Source organism: Lathyrus oleraceus, chromosome 6, assembly GCF_024323335.1.
Source record: "Lathyrus oleraceus cultivar Zhongwan6 chromosome 6, CAAS_Psat_ZW6_1.0, whole genome shotgun sequence".
Classification (NCBI taxonomy): Eukaryota; Viridiplantae; Streptophyta; class Magnoliopsida; order Fabales; family Fabaceae; genus Lathyrus; species Lathyrus oleraceus.
In genome coordinates this window covers 477561194-477571750 of record NC_066584.1, presented here as the reverse complement: position 1 = coordinate 477571750, position 10557 = coordinate 477561194, and positions in this window count along the sequence as shown.

Genomic DNA, 10557 nt, shown 5'->3' with positions numbered 1-10557 from the left:
TTGGTCTTCAACGGGTAACAGTTCTCCACATCATGTCCGGGAGCACCAAAATGATATACACAGTGAAGCTCAGGCTTATACCACCATTGAGGGTTAGCTAGTACATTAGGAGGGTCTCGTGGAGTGATCAGTTTTCTGTATACCAAAGAAGGATAAAGTTCAACATATGTCATCGGAATTGGGTCAAAAGTTACCCCTTTCCTCTCGTAGTTGCTGGTGCTGGTGTTATTGTTGTTGCGAGGCTGGTAGGCCTGCTGTTGTTGACGATGTTGTTGTTGTTGTTGATGATGAACTTCTCGGAAAACAGGTGCTATATGAGCCACCTGGTGTTGGTTGATGGCAGGGCGCACATCCTTCCTCCTTACAGAGGGCCTTCTTTTAACATGGGAGGACACAACATGGGTCTCTCCCTCTTTCTTCCTAGCAAAGCCTCCATACTTATTTGCTGAGGAACTATCATCTCTGGATAAACGTCCTTCGCGGACCCCTTCCTCTAATCTCATCCCCATATTCACCATTTTGGTGAAGTCTGAGGGAGCATTGGCAATCATTCTCTCGTAATAGAAAGAGCTCAAAGTCTTCAAGAAGATCTTTCTCATCTCCTTCTCTTCTAGGGGTGACACTACCTGAGCTGCCAATTCTCGCCATCTCTGGGCGTACTCCTTGAAGGTCTCCTTATCCTTCTGCGACATCGCCCTCAACTGGTCCCTGTCCGAAGCCATATCCATATTATATTTATATTGCTTGACGAAGGCCTCACCTAGATCGTTGAAAGAGTGGATGCTCGCACTCTCCAGCCCCATATACCACCCGAGCGCAGCACCTGTCAGGCTATCTTGAAAGTAGTGGATCATCAGTTGATCATTATCAGTTTGTGTTGACATCTTGCGAGCATACATCACAAGATGGCTGAGCGGGCATGTGTTTCCCTTATATTTCTCAAAATTAGGCACTTTGAATTTAACAGGGATCTTCATGTTGGGCACTAGGCATAACTCAACAACACTTTTACCAAAGAGGTCCTTCCCCCTCAAAGTCTTTAGTTCCTTGCACAGCTCAAGGAATTGATCTTTCATCTCATCCATCTTCTCATAAACGTCCGGGCCCTCAGATGGCTCGGATTGATAGATGGTGTCTTCAACACGGGGTAAGGTGTGCACAACGGGAGGTGGAGCAGATAGGACCGGGCTAGATGCCGGCATGGAAGCGAGAGTAGGAGCAAAACCCTCGGGCACGAAATTAGCAGGCATTCCCCAAGGGAACCCGACTGGCATAGATAGAGCGAAGTGGGCTGTTGCAGCAGGCCCAATTGACGTTGCTATCTCAGATATAACAGTCCTCGCGGGAGGAGTAGCAGGAGTTGGCTAAGCTTGGCTTTGGGCGGCCAGGACTGACTTCATCATGGTAGTCAGCCTAGAAATCTCTTCCTTCAAGTCCCTGTTCTCTTGCTCTAAATGATCCATTATCCTCTGATGATTGGCTCTGGTATTATACCGGTGCGTCAGCTTGTCTTCAAAATAAATGAAGAGCAAAGAGTTAGACCACTGATCAAGAGCTCAGAACAAAACCTGCTTATGCATATGATGCATGCAATGTTTGTGCATATGATTTATTTTTTATTTGAGGAACTTTATAGAGATATATTTGCAAATATTTGAAAAATATTTAACTTTTAAGACATATATGGAATACTCATAGCAATAATATTTGGAAACTTTTTTACACCAAAGAAGTAATACAGTTTTGGTAACCAAATATAATACAAGAGAAAAGGAGAATGAACATCCTATGGAGCCCTAGAAATAATCGTTCAAAGCCCTAGAGATCGGTAGATAAGTTGCACGAAGCCTCTTCACCTCTCTCTCGTAAGTTGCTTCCATATCGGCCTTCTCCTTGGCGAGCTGATCATACTTCCTCTTCCAAAACCTATATGAGTGAGGAAGAAGAGAAGTAACCACATCATCAGGCTCATCAATAACCTGATACTCTAGAAATTCTATGACTGCATCCTTATCTCTGAGCTGCTGAAGAAGTTCCTCACGCTCACGAACCCATGCACGCGACCGATCTTCACCTCTCAACTCCTCTACTTCTTGGTTAGGAAGGGTTGAAGGCCCAACCATAACCATAGGGGTAGGTCTCGGATAATCGTAGGGTATGGGGTACTCAAGAGCTCTCTTCCTCACCCAAGCAGTGTAAGGTTCCAAAGCAATGCAATTCTTCTGACCAAGCTCATTCCTTCCCCTCTTATGAACTTTGCGCCAGGCACGGACCATTCTACCTTTCAAGTTTTGGGGATCTTTACCCTCTTGAAAGAACACTCCTTCCAATAAAATGTTGTTAGGTTTATACTTTAAGGGGAACCCAAGTTGACGGCGAGCCAAAGCAGGATTGTAGTTAATTCCACCACATGTACCAAGAAGAGGCACATTGGAGAATTCACCACAAGAGTCAATAATCTGAACACCATCATAAACACGATTATACTAAGAGATATCATCATTAGTGAGATACATGAGTCTCGCAGACCACCGTAGACATCCCTTGTTCTCCTTGAAGACGGGCGTCTGAGGCAAGTGCGAAATAAACCACTTGTACAACAGAGGCAGACAACGCACAATGGATCCACCACCTTTTGCATTCCTCATATGCAAAGATAAATATGTGTCACCCAACAGAGTCGGAACGGGATTAAGAGAAGAGAAAATCCTAATAGCGTTCACATCCACAAAATTGTCGATGTTGGGAAATAACACTAGCCCATAGATGAGAAGTACAAATATGGCCTCAAAGGCGTCCTCACTCATGACCTTCCCAAACAAAGTAGCTTGGGCAATAAGAAAATCAGATGGGAGACCTTGAATTCCACCTTTGGTAGTCATATGATCAACAATATCAGATACATCTATGTGAAGCATATCAGTAATCTCTTGAGAAGACGGAACCTTCTCCAAACCACTGAACGACAACTGATCCAGAATAGGTATACCCACATGATAGGCATACTCCTCAAGTGTAAGCAAAAGCTGGAAATCCGGAAAAGTGAAGCACTGATACAGAGGATCGTAGAACTGCACCAACACGCTCATCAGACCTTCATCCACCTTGGTAGAAAGAATAGACAAAAGCTTCCCATGACGAGCTTTGAACTCCAAAGGCTCTAATACATAAGATGTCAAACTCCTTAACTCTTTCAAATCAGGTTGTCTGAAACTGTACTTCTTCGTATTCCTTCTTTGCTTATCCATGTCTCTGAAAATTTGCAAACAGACCTCTTAAGTTCCTTGAAAACTTTCATTGTTGATGATATGGATGCGAATGAATGCATGGATGCAACAAACACACTCAAGGATCAAGAAAGTCACACCACACAAAGGTCACGGGATGGTTCAAGTCATCATCAATATTAATCATCCATTTTGGTGGATTATGGTTTACACCTTATCAACACCCAAGTTCCATTGATATTGAGGATATACAAGAACGGATCAACCGCGAATTAAGGGTTTGTTGTAAGTCACGAGCATGGAGTCTCGGTTAAGAACCACCCAATGGGAGTGTATTATGGTTAAACCTGGCAATCATGTTCTAAAAAGTTCCCAATAGTCATCATCTCATCTTTCGGATATTATTGGATAAAACGACTACTCGTCCTCCAAAAATATCCTCAAGAAAGACTCTTATGAGTGTAGTATCGCGTAACAATCATATCAAATCTTACACTTGAACGACCTTCACACTACGTCCTAAAATAGGCCAAGATGGGCTAGGTATCTAAGGTCCTTGGCTTCTAAGGTTTATATTGTAAAGAGTAATGCCTAACCACGACTACTCGTGTGACATTATTGGTCCCAATAAGACCTCCACCAAGTGAATGGGCTTGCAAGTCAACTTGCTAAGGAATAACTCCACACAAGTCAATAAGACTATGCCAATCTCCTATCATAAGTGCACTCGAGTTCGGGTATAGAACTCATCTCACAAGAAACCACCAAGCATACAAGCAATTGATATATATCAAGCTATTCATACATTACAAACAATACATTCATCCCAAATTTGCACAAAAATATGTCACAAATAAATATAAAGATACAACACACAAAGGCAAAAAGTAGGCTTAACCCATTAGGTGTCCTTCCCCAGCAGAGTCACCACTTTTCTGTAGCGGGGTTTTCGTTACCTTTAGGTTAATTGACTAAACCAAAAGTAAACATACAATTCGAGTCGCCACCGCACTTTTATTTGTCCAAAGGAAAGGCTAAAAAGCGAACCAAAGCCAAGTAAGAAGTTTTATCAAATAAAAAACTAATAAAAATGTCAGAGATCTAGGTAAGGGGGTTGGTTATGAAATGGGAAGGTTTTACACACCCAAAATATTCTTAGTACTCTAAAGGAACCTCTCTTTGCAAATATGTGTTGTAGGTTGGTATTTGTGAGAATATGTGCAAAAGATTGGAGGGGATGAGAAGAGAATAAATTATATTTACAATTTTTTTATTTGAATGGATGAACCCATTGCCTACGTACCATCACAAAGAAGGATCAAAACCTCATAGTTCGGGGCAGAAATCACAAAGATTGGTGAATTGATTTGACCAAAAGTCTTAAGGTCTTTTGTTATCAAAGGGAGAAAACTCAACCTAAACAAACAATCCACCATGTGAGGAGAGCTTCAACATACTAGTGAGGGGTTAACCCTATAATAAGTATGGAAGACTTATAATCCAATCACTAAGGATGAGGTGAGATTTACATCAACCACTATGATAACTCAAACCTATGACTAATGTTTATGAAAAGGTTTTAACAAAGTGGTCATTGGAACCACAAAAACAACTTGAAGTGAGTTGTATTTACAAGTTAGATTTATTTACAAAATGAGGTCAAAGTTTAATTAAGGTTTATTCACAATTGAGTATTTATGAAAATGGTTTTGAAAAGTCAAAGGCATAAGGCCTAGGTTTCTAGTTTGAAACAAAGTCAAAGTTTGCAAGAAAAGATTTTGGCTTAGGTTAGAGTGAGGAGAAGAAGAGAAGGGCTAGTCCTAAAGCATACAAATATAAGAGAGAAGATAAAACCCTTGGAGTTCCTTATCTTGAAATCATAGAGATGATTCAAGATACTCATTTCCTTTGGACTTAGCACACAATCAAGCAATCAAACAATTTAGATTCAATCTCCTAGGATCTCCATTGGCTTGTCTCTCTTAACTTGGCTATCCATGACAATGGTCCTCTTTACTATCTCAAGATGGAATCCCTATCACACAAGAGCAAATATTAAAAAGTTCACAACACAATAAGGGAAATGGACAAAGAATAAGTTTTGGAAAGGAAGTCCTTTGAAGTCAACTTTGATATTTAGCATTCTAAAGGCATGAGGCCTAGTTGCTCTTCAACAAGTTTAGCATTCTAAAGGCATGAGGCCTAGTTGCTCTTCAACAAGTTTGCTCTTCTACAATAATGAGCTCAAATGAGCAAACAGAAAATGACATAAACATAAAATATGTGCTCATGTGAGAAAAATGAAAAGCAATATGAATAAATGAGCAAGAAATAAATGGAATTAAAGTAAATTGTAAGAAATTAAATGCTCAAATTAAATGCTAAAATTAAAGTTAGTAATTAGTGAAGTTATGTTAGTTTGTCATACGGCAATGTAGCGCTATGTTAAGCAATCGTAAGTGGAATAATGTAGTAGTCACACTTATCTTAGGCCGGTCAATAAACTATAGGCAAATAAAACAAGTTAAAGATCATGACTAGTAAGCCAAGCTCCTAAAACTTGCCATGCCAAAACAAAAGGGGAAAAGCCTTGTATGGACTTTAGGTTTTTTTGCTTGACCAAGAAGCAACCTATCTTGGACACAAAGCAACTCACTTGATCTTGGATCAAGTTGAGTTTGGTTTGGATCAAAGAAGGTTAAACCTCTCATTTGTCAAGACCAACCATAAGACATTAACTCATTGGCCAAATTGGAAAAAAGAATGGGGTGAAGATGAAATGGATGGAAAAAACATTCAAGCATCAAACATAAATGATCAAATGTGAATCAAATCATCATCAATCAATGCTAAAAAGAAGAGAAATGAAGATCACAAGTCAACAAGTCAATCACATTTTTTTGGTATTTTTGGAATTAAAAATAAATGCAAAATAAAATAAACAAAATATGGTCAAACCTCAAATTTAATTCAAATCAACTTCAACAAGTCCAATTAAATTCTCATAGGTCTAAAATTGTGAAGCAAACTTCGACAAATTTTCTCAACACTTTTTGAAACCAGAAACTATTTAAAAAGAATTAAAAATAATGGAAAATAACACAATATAAATTAAAATCTCAAATAAATCTCAAATCAACTAAGAAATTGATGAGACTATTTTTCATTGACTTATCATGATCCATAGGTGTTAGAAAAATATTTTTGGATTTTTCAAATATCAAAAAGTATTTTAAAATGAATTAAAACTATTAAAAACCAAATAATTCACAAAAAATATTAAATAAAGTCACAAAAATAATTTAAAATCAAAATATGAAACTAGATTTTTCAAGAATTTTTTTGGCATTGGTCTCATATTTTTGTGATTTCAAATAAAATATTTATGAATTTTTGAAAATAAAAGGAATTAAATGAAATTAAAACAAAAATAAGAAAATCAGGAAAATCCAGCGCCCTCAGATGGTGTCATTAATTGACGTGGCAATGATCATGTGGTTTTAATGCGCGGATACACGAAACTCTTGAGTCAAGCGCGCTACACTTGGATTTAAAATAAGTCAATACACGCAATGGCCAAGATTAAAACGTTTCATCATGATCCAAGGGCTCTGAAGCTGCCACATGGGGATGGTGGTGAAAACCACCTTCTTCTCCGGTGATCTAACCAGATCCGGCCACCACACGCAGGGAAATGAAGTTTAATGAAAATGAAAACTGAGGATATCAAAATGAAGCTGAGGTGATGTACATTACCCCTGTAACCATGGATCATCCTCACAGTTCCTATTTAGAGAGAAACATGAGCTTGAAGATCATGGTACATGAACTGAAATGGCACGATTTGCAAAATTAAGACCACCACTGGCCTGCCTCAAGCATGAGGGCTTCATAAAACCACACAAACCAAAGAGATTCACATTATATTGCAAGATCTAGATCAATAAAGTTTGGTGTTTGTCGCGGTCTAAAAAAATATAGAGGTGCGAAAAAAACAACCGGCGAAAGAAAATGACAGAAGAGTCGCCACCGTTCGTTATTTATCCCAAAGGAGGGAAAGGAAACGCTCGAAGTAAACCTGAAGAGAGGAAAGGAAAAGACAAGGTCTCGCAACCAAATCTTGGGTTCGGGAGTCGATTATGCGAAGGGAAGGTATTAGCACCCCTACGCATCCGTAGTACTCTACGGGATCCACTCTTGTTGTTTCTTGTCTAAAGGATGTGTGTTTATCTAATGTACTATTTACTAAAAGAAAGGGTCAAAGAAAATGACTCGCATGGATGTCGCATCCATTGCATACGTATCTCATCTGGAATGAGAATCAGAGTCTTCGTATCTCGGCTACCTATGGGTGAAAGAGATGTGTGCTCGCTAAGACATCGCGTCTTATACCTACGTATCTCATCGGGAATGAGAATCAGAGCAAAACGTAGCTCAGCTAACTACGGGAGTAAGGGTCTCGATTGCAACTAGGGCAAGAGAAAGGGAATGTCTCGATCGCAACGAGGGCGAGAGAAAGGATCGCAACAAAGGCGAAAACAAACAAGGATTAGTTGTTAGTCGTTAGTCAAACTCGGCAAGACATCGCATCTTGTGCCTATGTATCTCATCTGAACATGAGAATCAGAGTTGCCGTAGTTCGGCTACATAGGGATTGCCATCTGAACATGGACTTACAAAGGAGGACACCAGTTGTGTCAAAGGAGAGTGGGAAATGTGTCCACATCCTAGCAGTAGGTGTCGCAGCTCGCTGAATCGAGTCTTAGGCAGTTACCTCTTTGCAATAGGATGGATTGACATGCCACAAGATCGGAGATGCACGGAAGGTCTAAAAGAAGGGGGGAAGTTCTGCCCTAGAGTTGTCATGCAATATGTACTTAGATGTTAGGATTTACAAATCTACATTCGGAAAAGCGTCATTTATCTCTACTCAACAATCGTGGCCGAAACATTGTTTTGTATCTCTTAAGGCAATATATCTTTCATTTTAAAAGGTTTTTGATTGGTCGCACGGCGGCGAGAAAAAAGAGTTTGATTGGTTGGATGTGCTTTGAGTGATGGCGAGAACTAGGATTGGCGAGATATACATCTCGAATCCTAGCCTCAGGAGTGCATGGTATACACCATGTTCCATTTCCATCTTTATTAAAAAGGGTTAAGATAGGAATTAAGTATTTTGGAATTTGATTGAGAAAGGGTTTGAAGAAACCGCATTGACAATTTTAGACGATGGCGAGAGCTAAGATTGGCGAGATATACATCTCGAATCCTAGTCTCAGGAGTGCATGGTATACACCATGTTCCATTTCCACCTTTATTGAAAAAAGTGTTAAATAAGAATTAGGTATTTTGAGTTTTGTTGTGAAAATGACTTGACCTAGATCAAGTATTGATGGACGTTTGAGAAAGATTTGAATGAGTGTTTGAGAAAACAAAGTGGGTAAATTGGATGATGGCGAGAGCTAGGATTGGCGAGATATACATCTTGAATCCTAGTCTCAGGAGTGCGTGGTATACACCACGTTCCACTTCCATCTTTATTGAAAAAAATCTTGACTATGAATTAATATTTTTTGAGTTTTTATTAGAGAAAATGGCTTGACGTTGAATCAAGCATTTGATGAAAGTTTGAAAGAAAAGGAATAGAATAGGAGGGCGAAATGAATTGATTTGTTTATTGAGAAAATACTCGACGTTGGATCGAGTCATATTTTGGTATTTTTTCAGAAATGGTGGATTTTACTCTTAGGTTAGTGTCTAAAACAAATAGAGAAATAAAACAATACAACATTATATACACATTGGGGAAGTGGGGTACATTTTGTCAAATGGGGATTCAAAATCATGAAATAATTAGATCAGGCCCAAACAACAAATGATGTGAAATATGAGTGTAAGTGCAAGAGAACCGGCTCATTGTAAGAAAGCCCAAGAGTAAGCTATGTGAGGTTGATGGCGACGCTTAAAAAGCAATCGACTTACAAGGGTGTGGAAAAATGGGCTCGATATTAAATCGAGAAAAAAATGATTTTTTATGGTTTTAAAATGGTTTTGAATGAATGATGAAATTAAAAGAAAACAAATCTATGTTATGATAATGAAACTATGAAAATAATAAAGCATAAACATAACAAAAAATGTTAAAATAAATAAAATACTAAAAGAAAATAAAATGCTAAAAGAAAATAAAATGCTAAAAGACTATGATACTACCCTTCTCCACCAGACCACTCATGACTAGTTATTATTTTGACGCTAGATTGGATAAATAAACTAAAATGGATTAAAAATCAGAATTAAAATAAAAAACTAATAAAAAAAGAAAACTGTTGGACTAACCTAATTAAACCCAGCCGCCTGGCTGTTGGGTTTACAATGGGGGATAAGTTGAAAACATAAAACAATTATTAACTAAATAACCTAGGAATTTTAAACAAAAATCTTTAATGTTTCAAAAAACTTATTCTGTTTAAAATAAATTTTAAAAAAAGAAAATAAGGAAACCAAAGCAGAAGACACTTCTGTCTCCTTTCTCACAATCTCACGAATTCTCTATCAAACTCAAAGAATCTCTCTCTCTCATCGTCCTCAACCTTCGCTTATCAACCTCAACGAAACCTCTCTCACACCACGTAGCCGCTTCCGTCTCAATCTCCCTTTCGCTCTCAATCTCACTCAATCGTCCTCAACCTCACCCAATCGTCTCTCAAACGCGTCCAACCCTCTCTCTCTCAAAATCGCTCAATCGTCCTCAACTAATCTCTCTCAAACTCAGACGCTCATTCAAACTCAAATGCTCAACAAAAGAAATCTCACCTTTGGCGACGACGAATCAGGTGAGCTTAAATCTTCCTCCTCCTTTCCAATACCGGTTTTTTTGATTTGGGATTTAGGGTTTTGATTTGCTTTTAAGTTTCAATTCCGCCTCCGATTTTCGTTGTTAATTCCTCCTCTCCCTCCACTGATTCGTTTTCTATTTATGCTTCACAAATTAGGGTTTCAAAGGGTGTCTTTGATGTTCCAGAAGAGTAACTCTGCAAAGCACTTTGGATGTTCTCAGAATCAAATCGCCCTGTTAATGCTAAAACCGAAAATGGTATTCTGAGCTCGTGCTTTCTTCCTTATTTTTGTCTTAATTCTAATTTGGGAACTTTTCTGACTTTTAACGCTTGCCAATTGACCCTACCTTTTTTACTGCAGTGAAATTGGTAAGCTTTGGTTCAGAGTTTCATATTCGAAACCAAGATTCGTTATGTGTTCAGCTCAAATTTCTTTGTGAAATCCTGTTACGGTATACAACTCGGTTCAACGGTGCGATTTTGGTACGGTT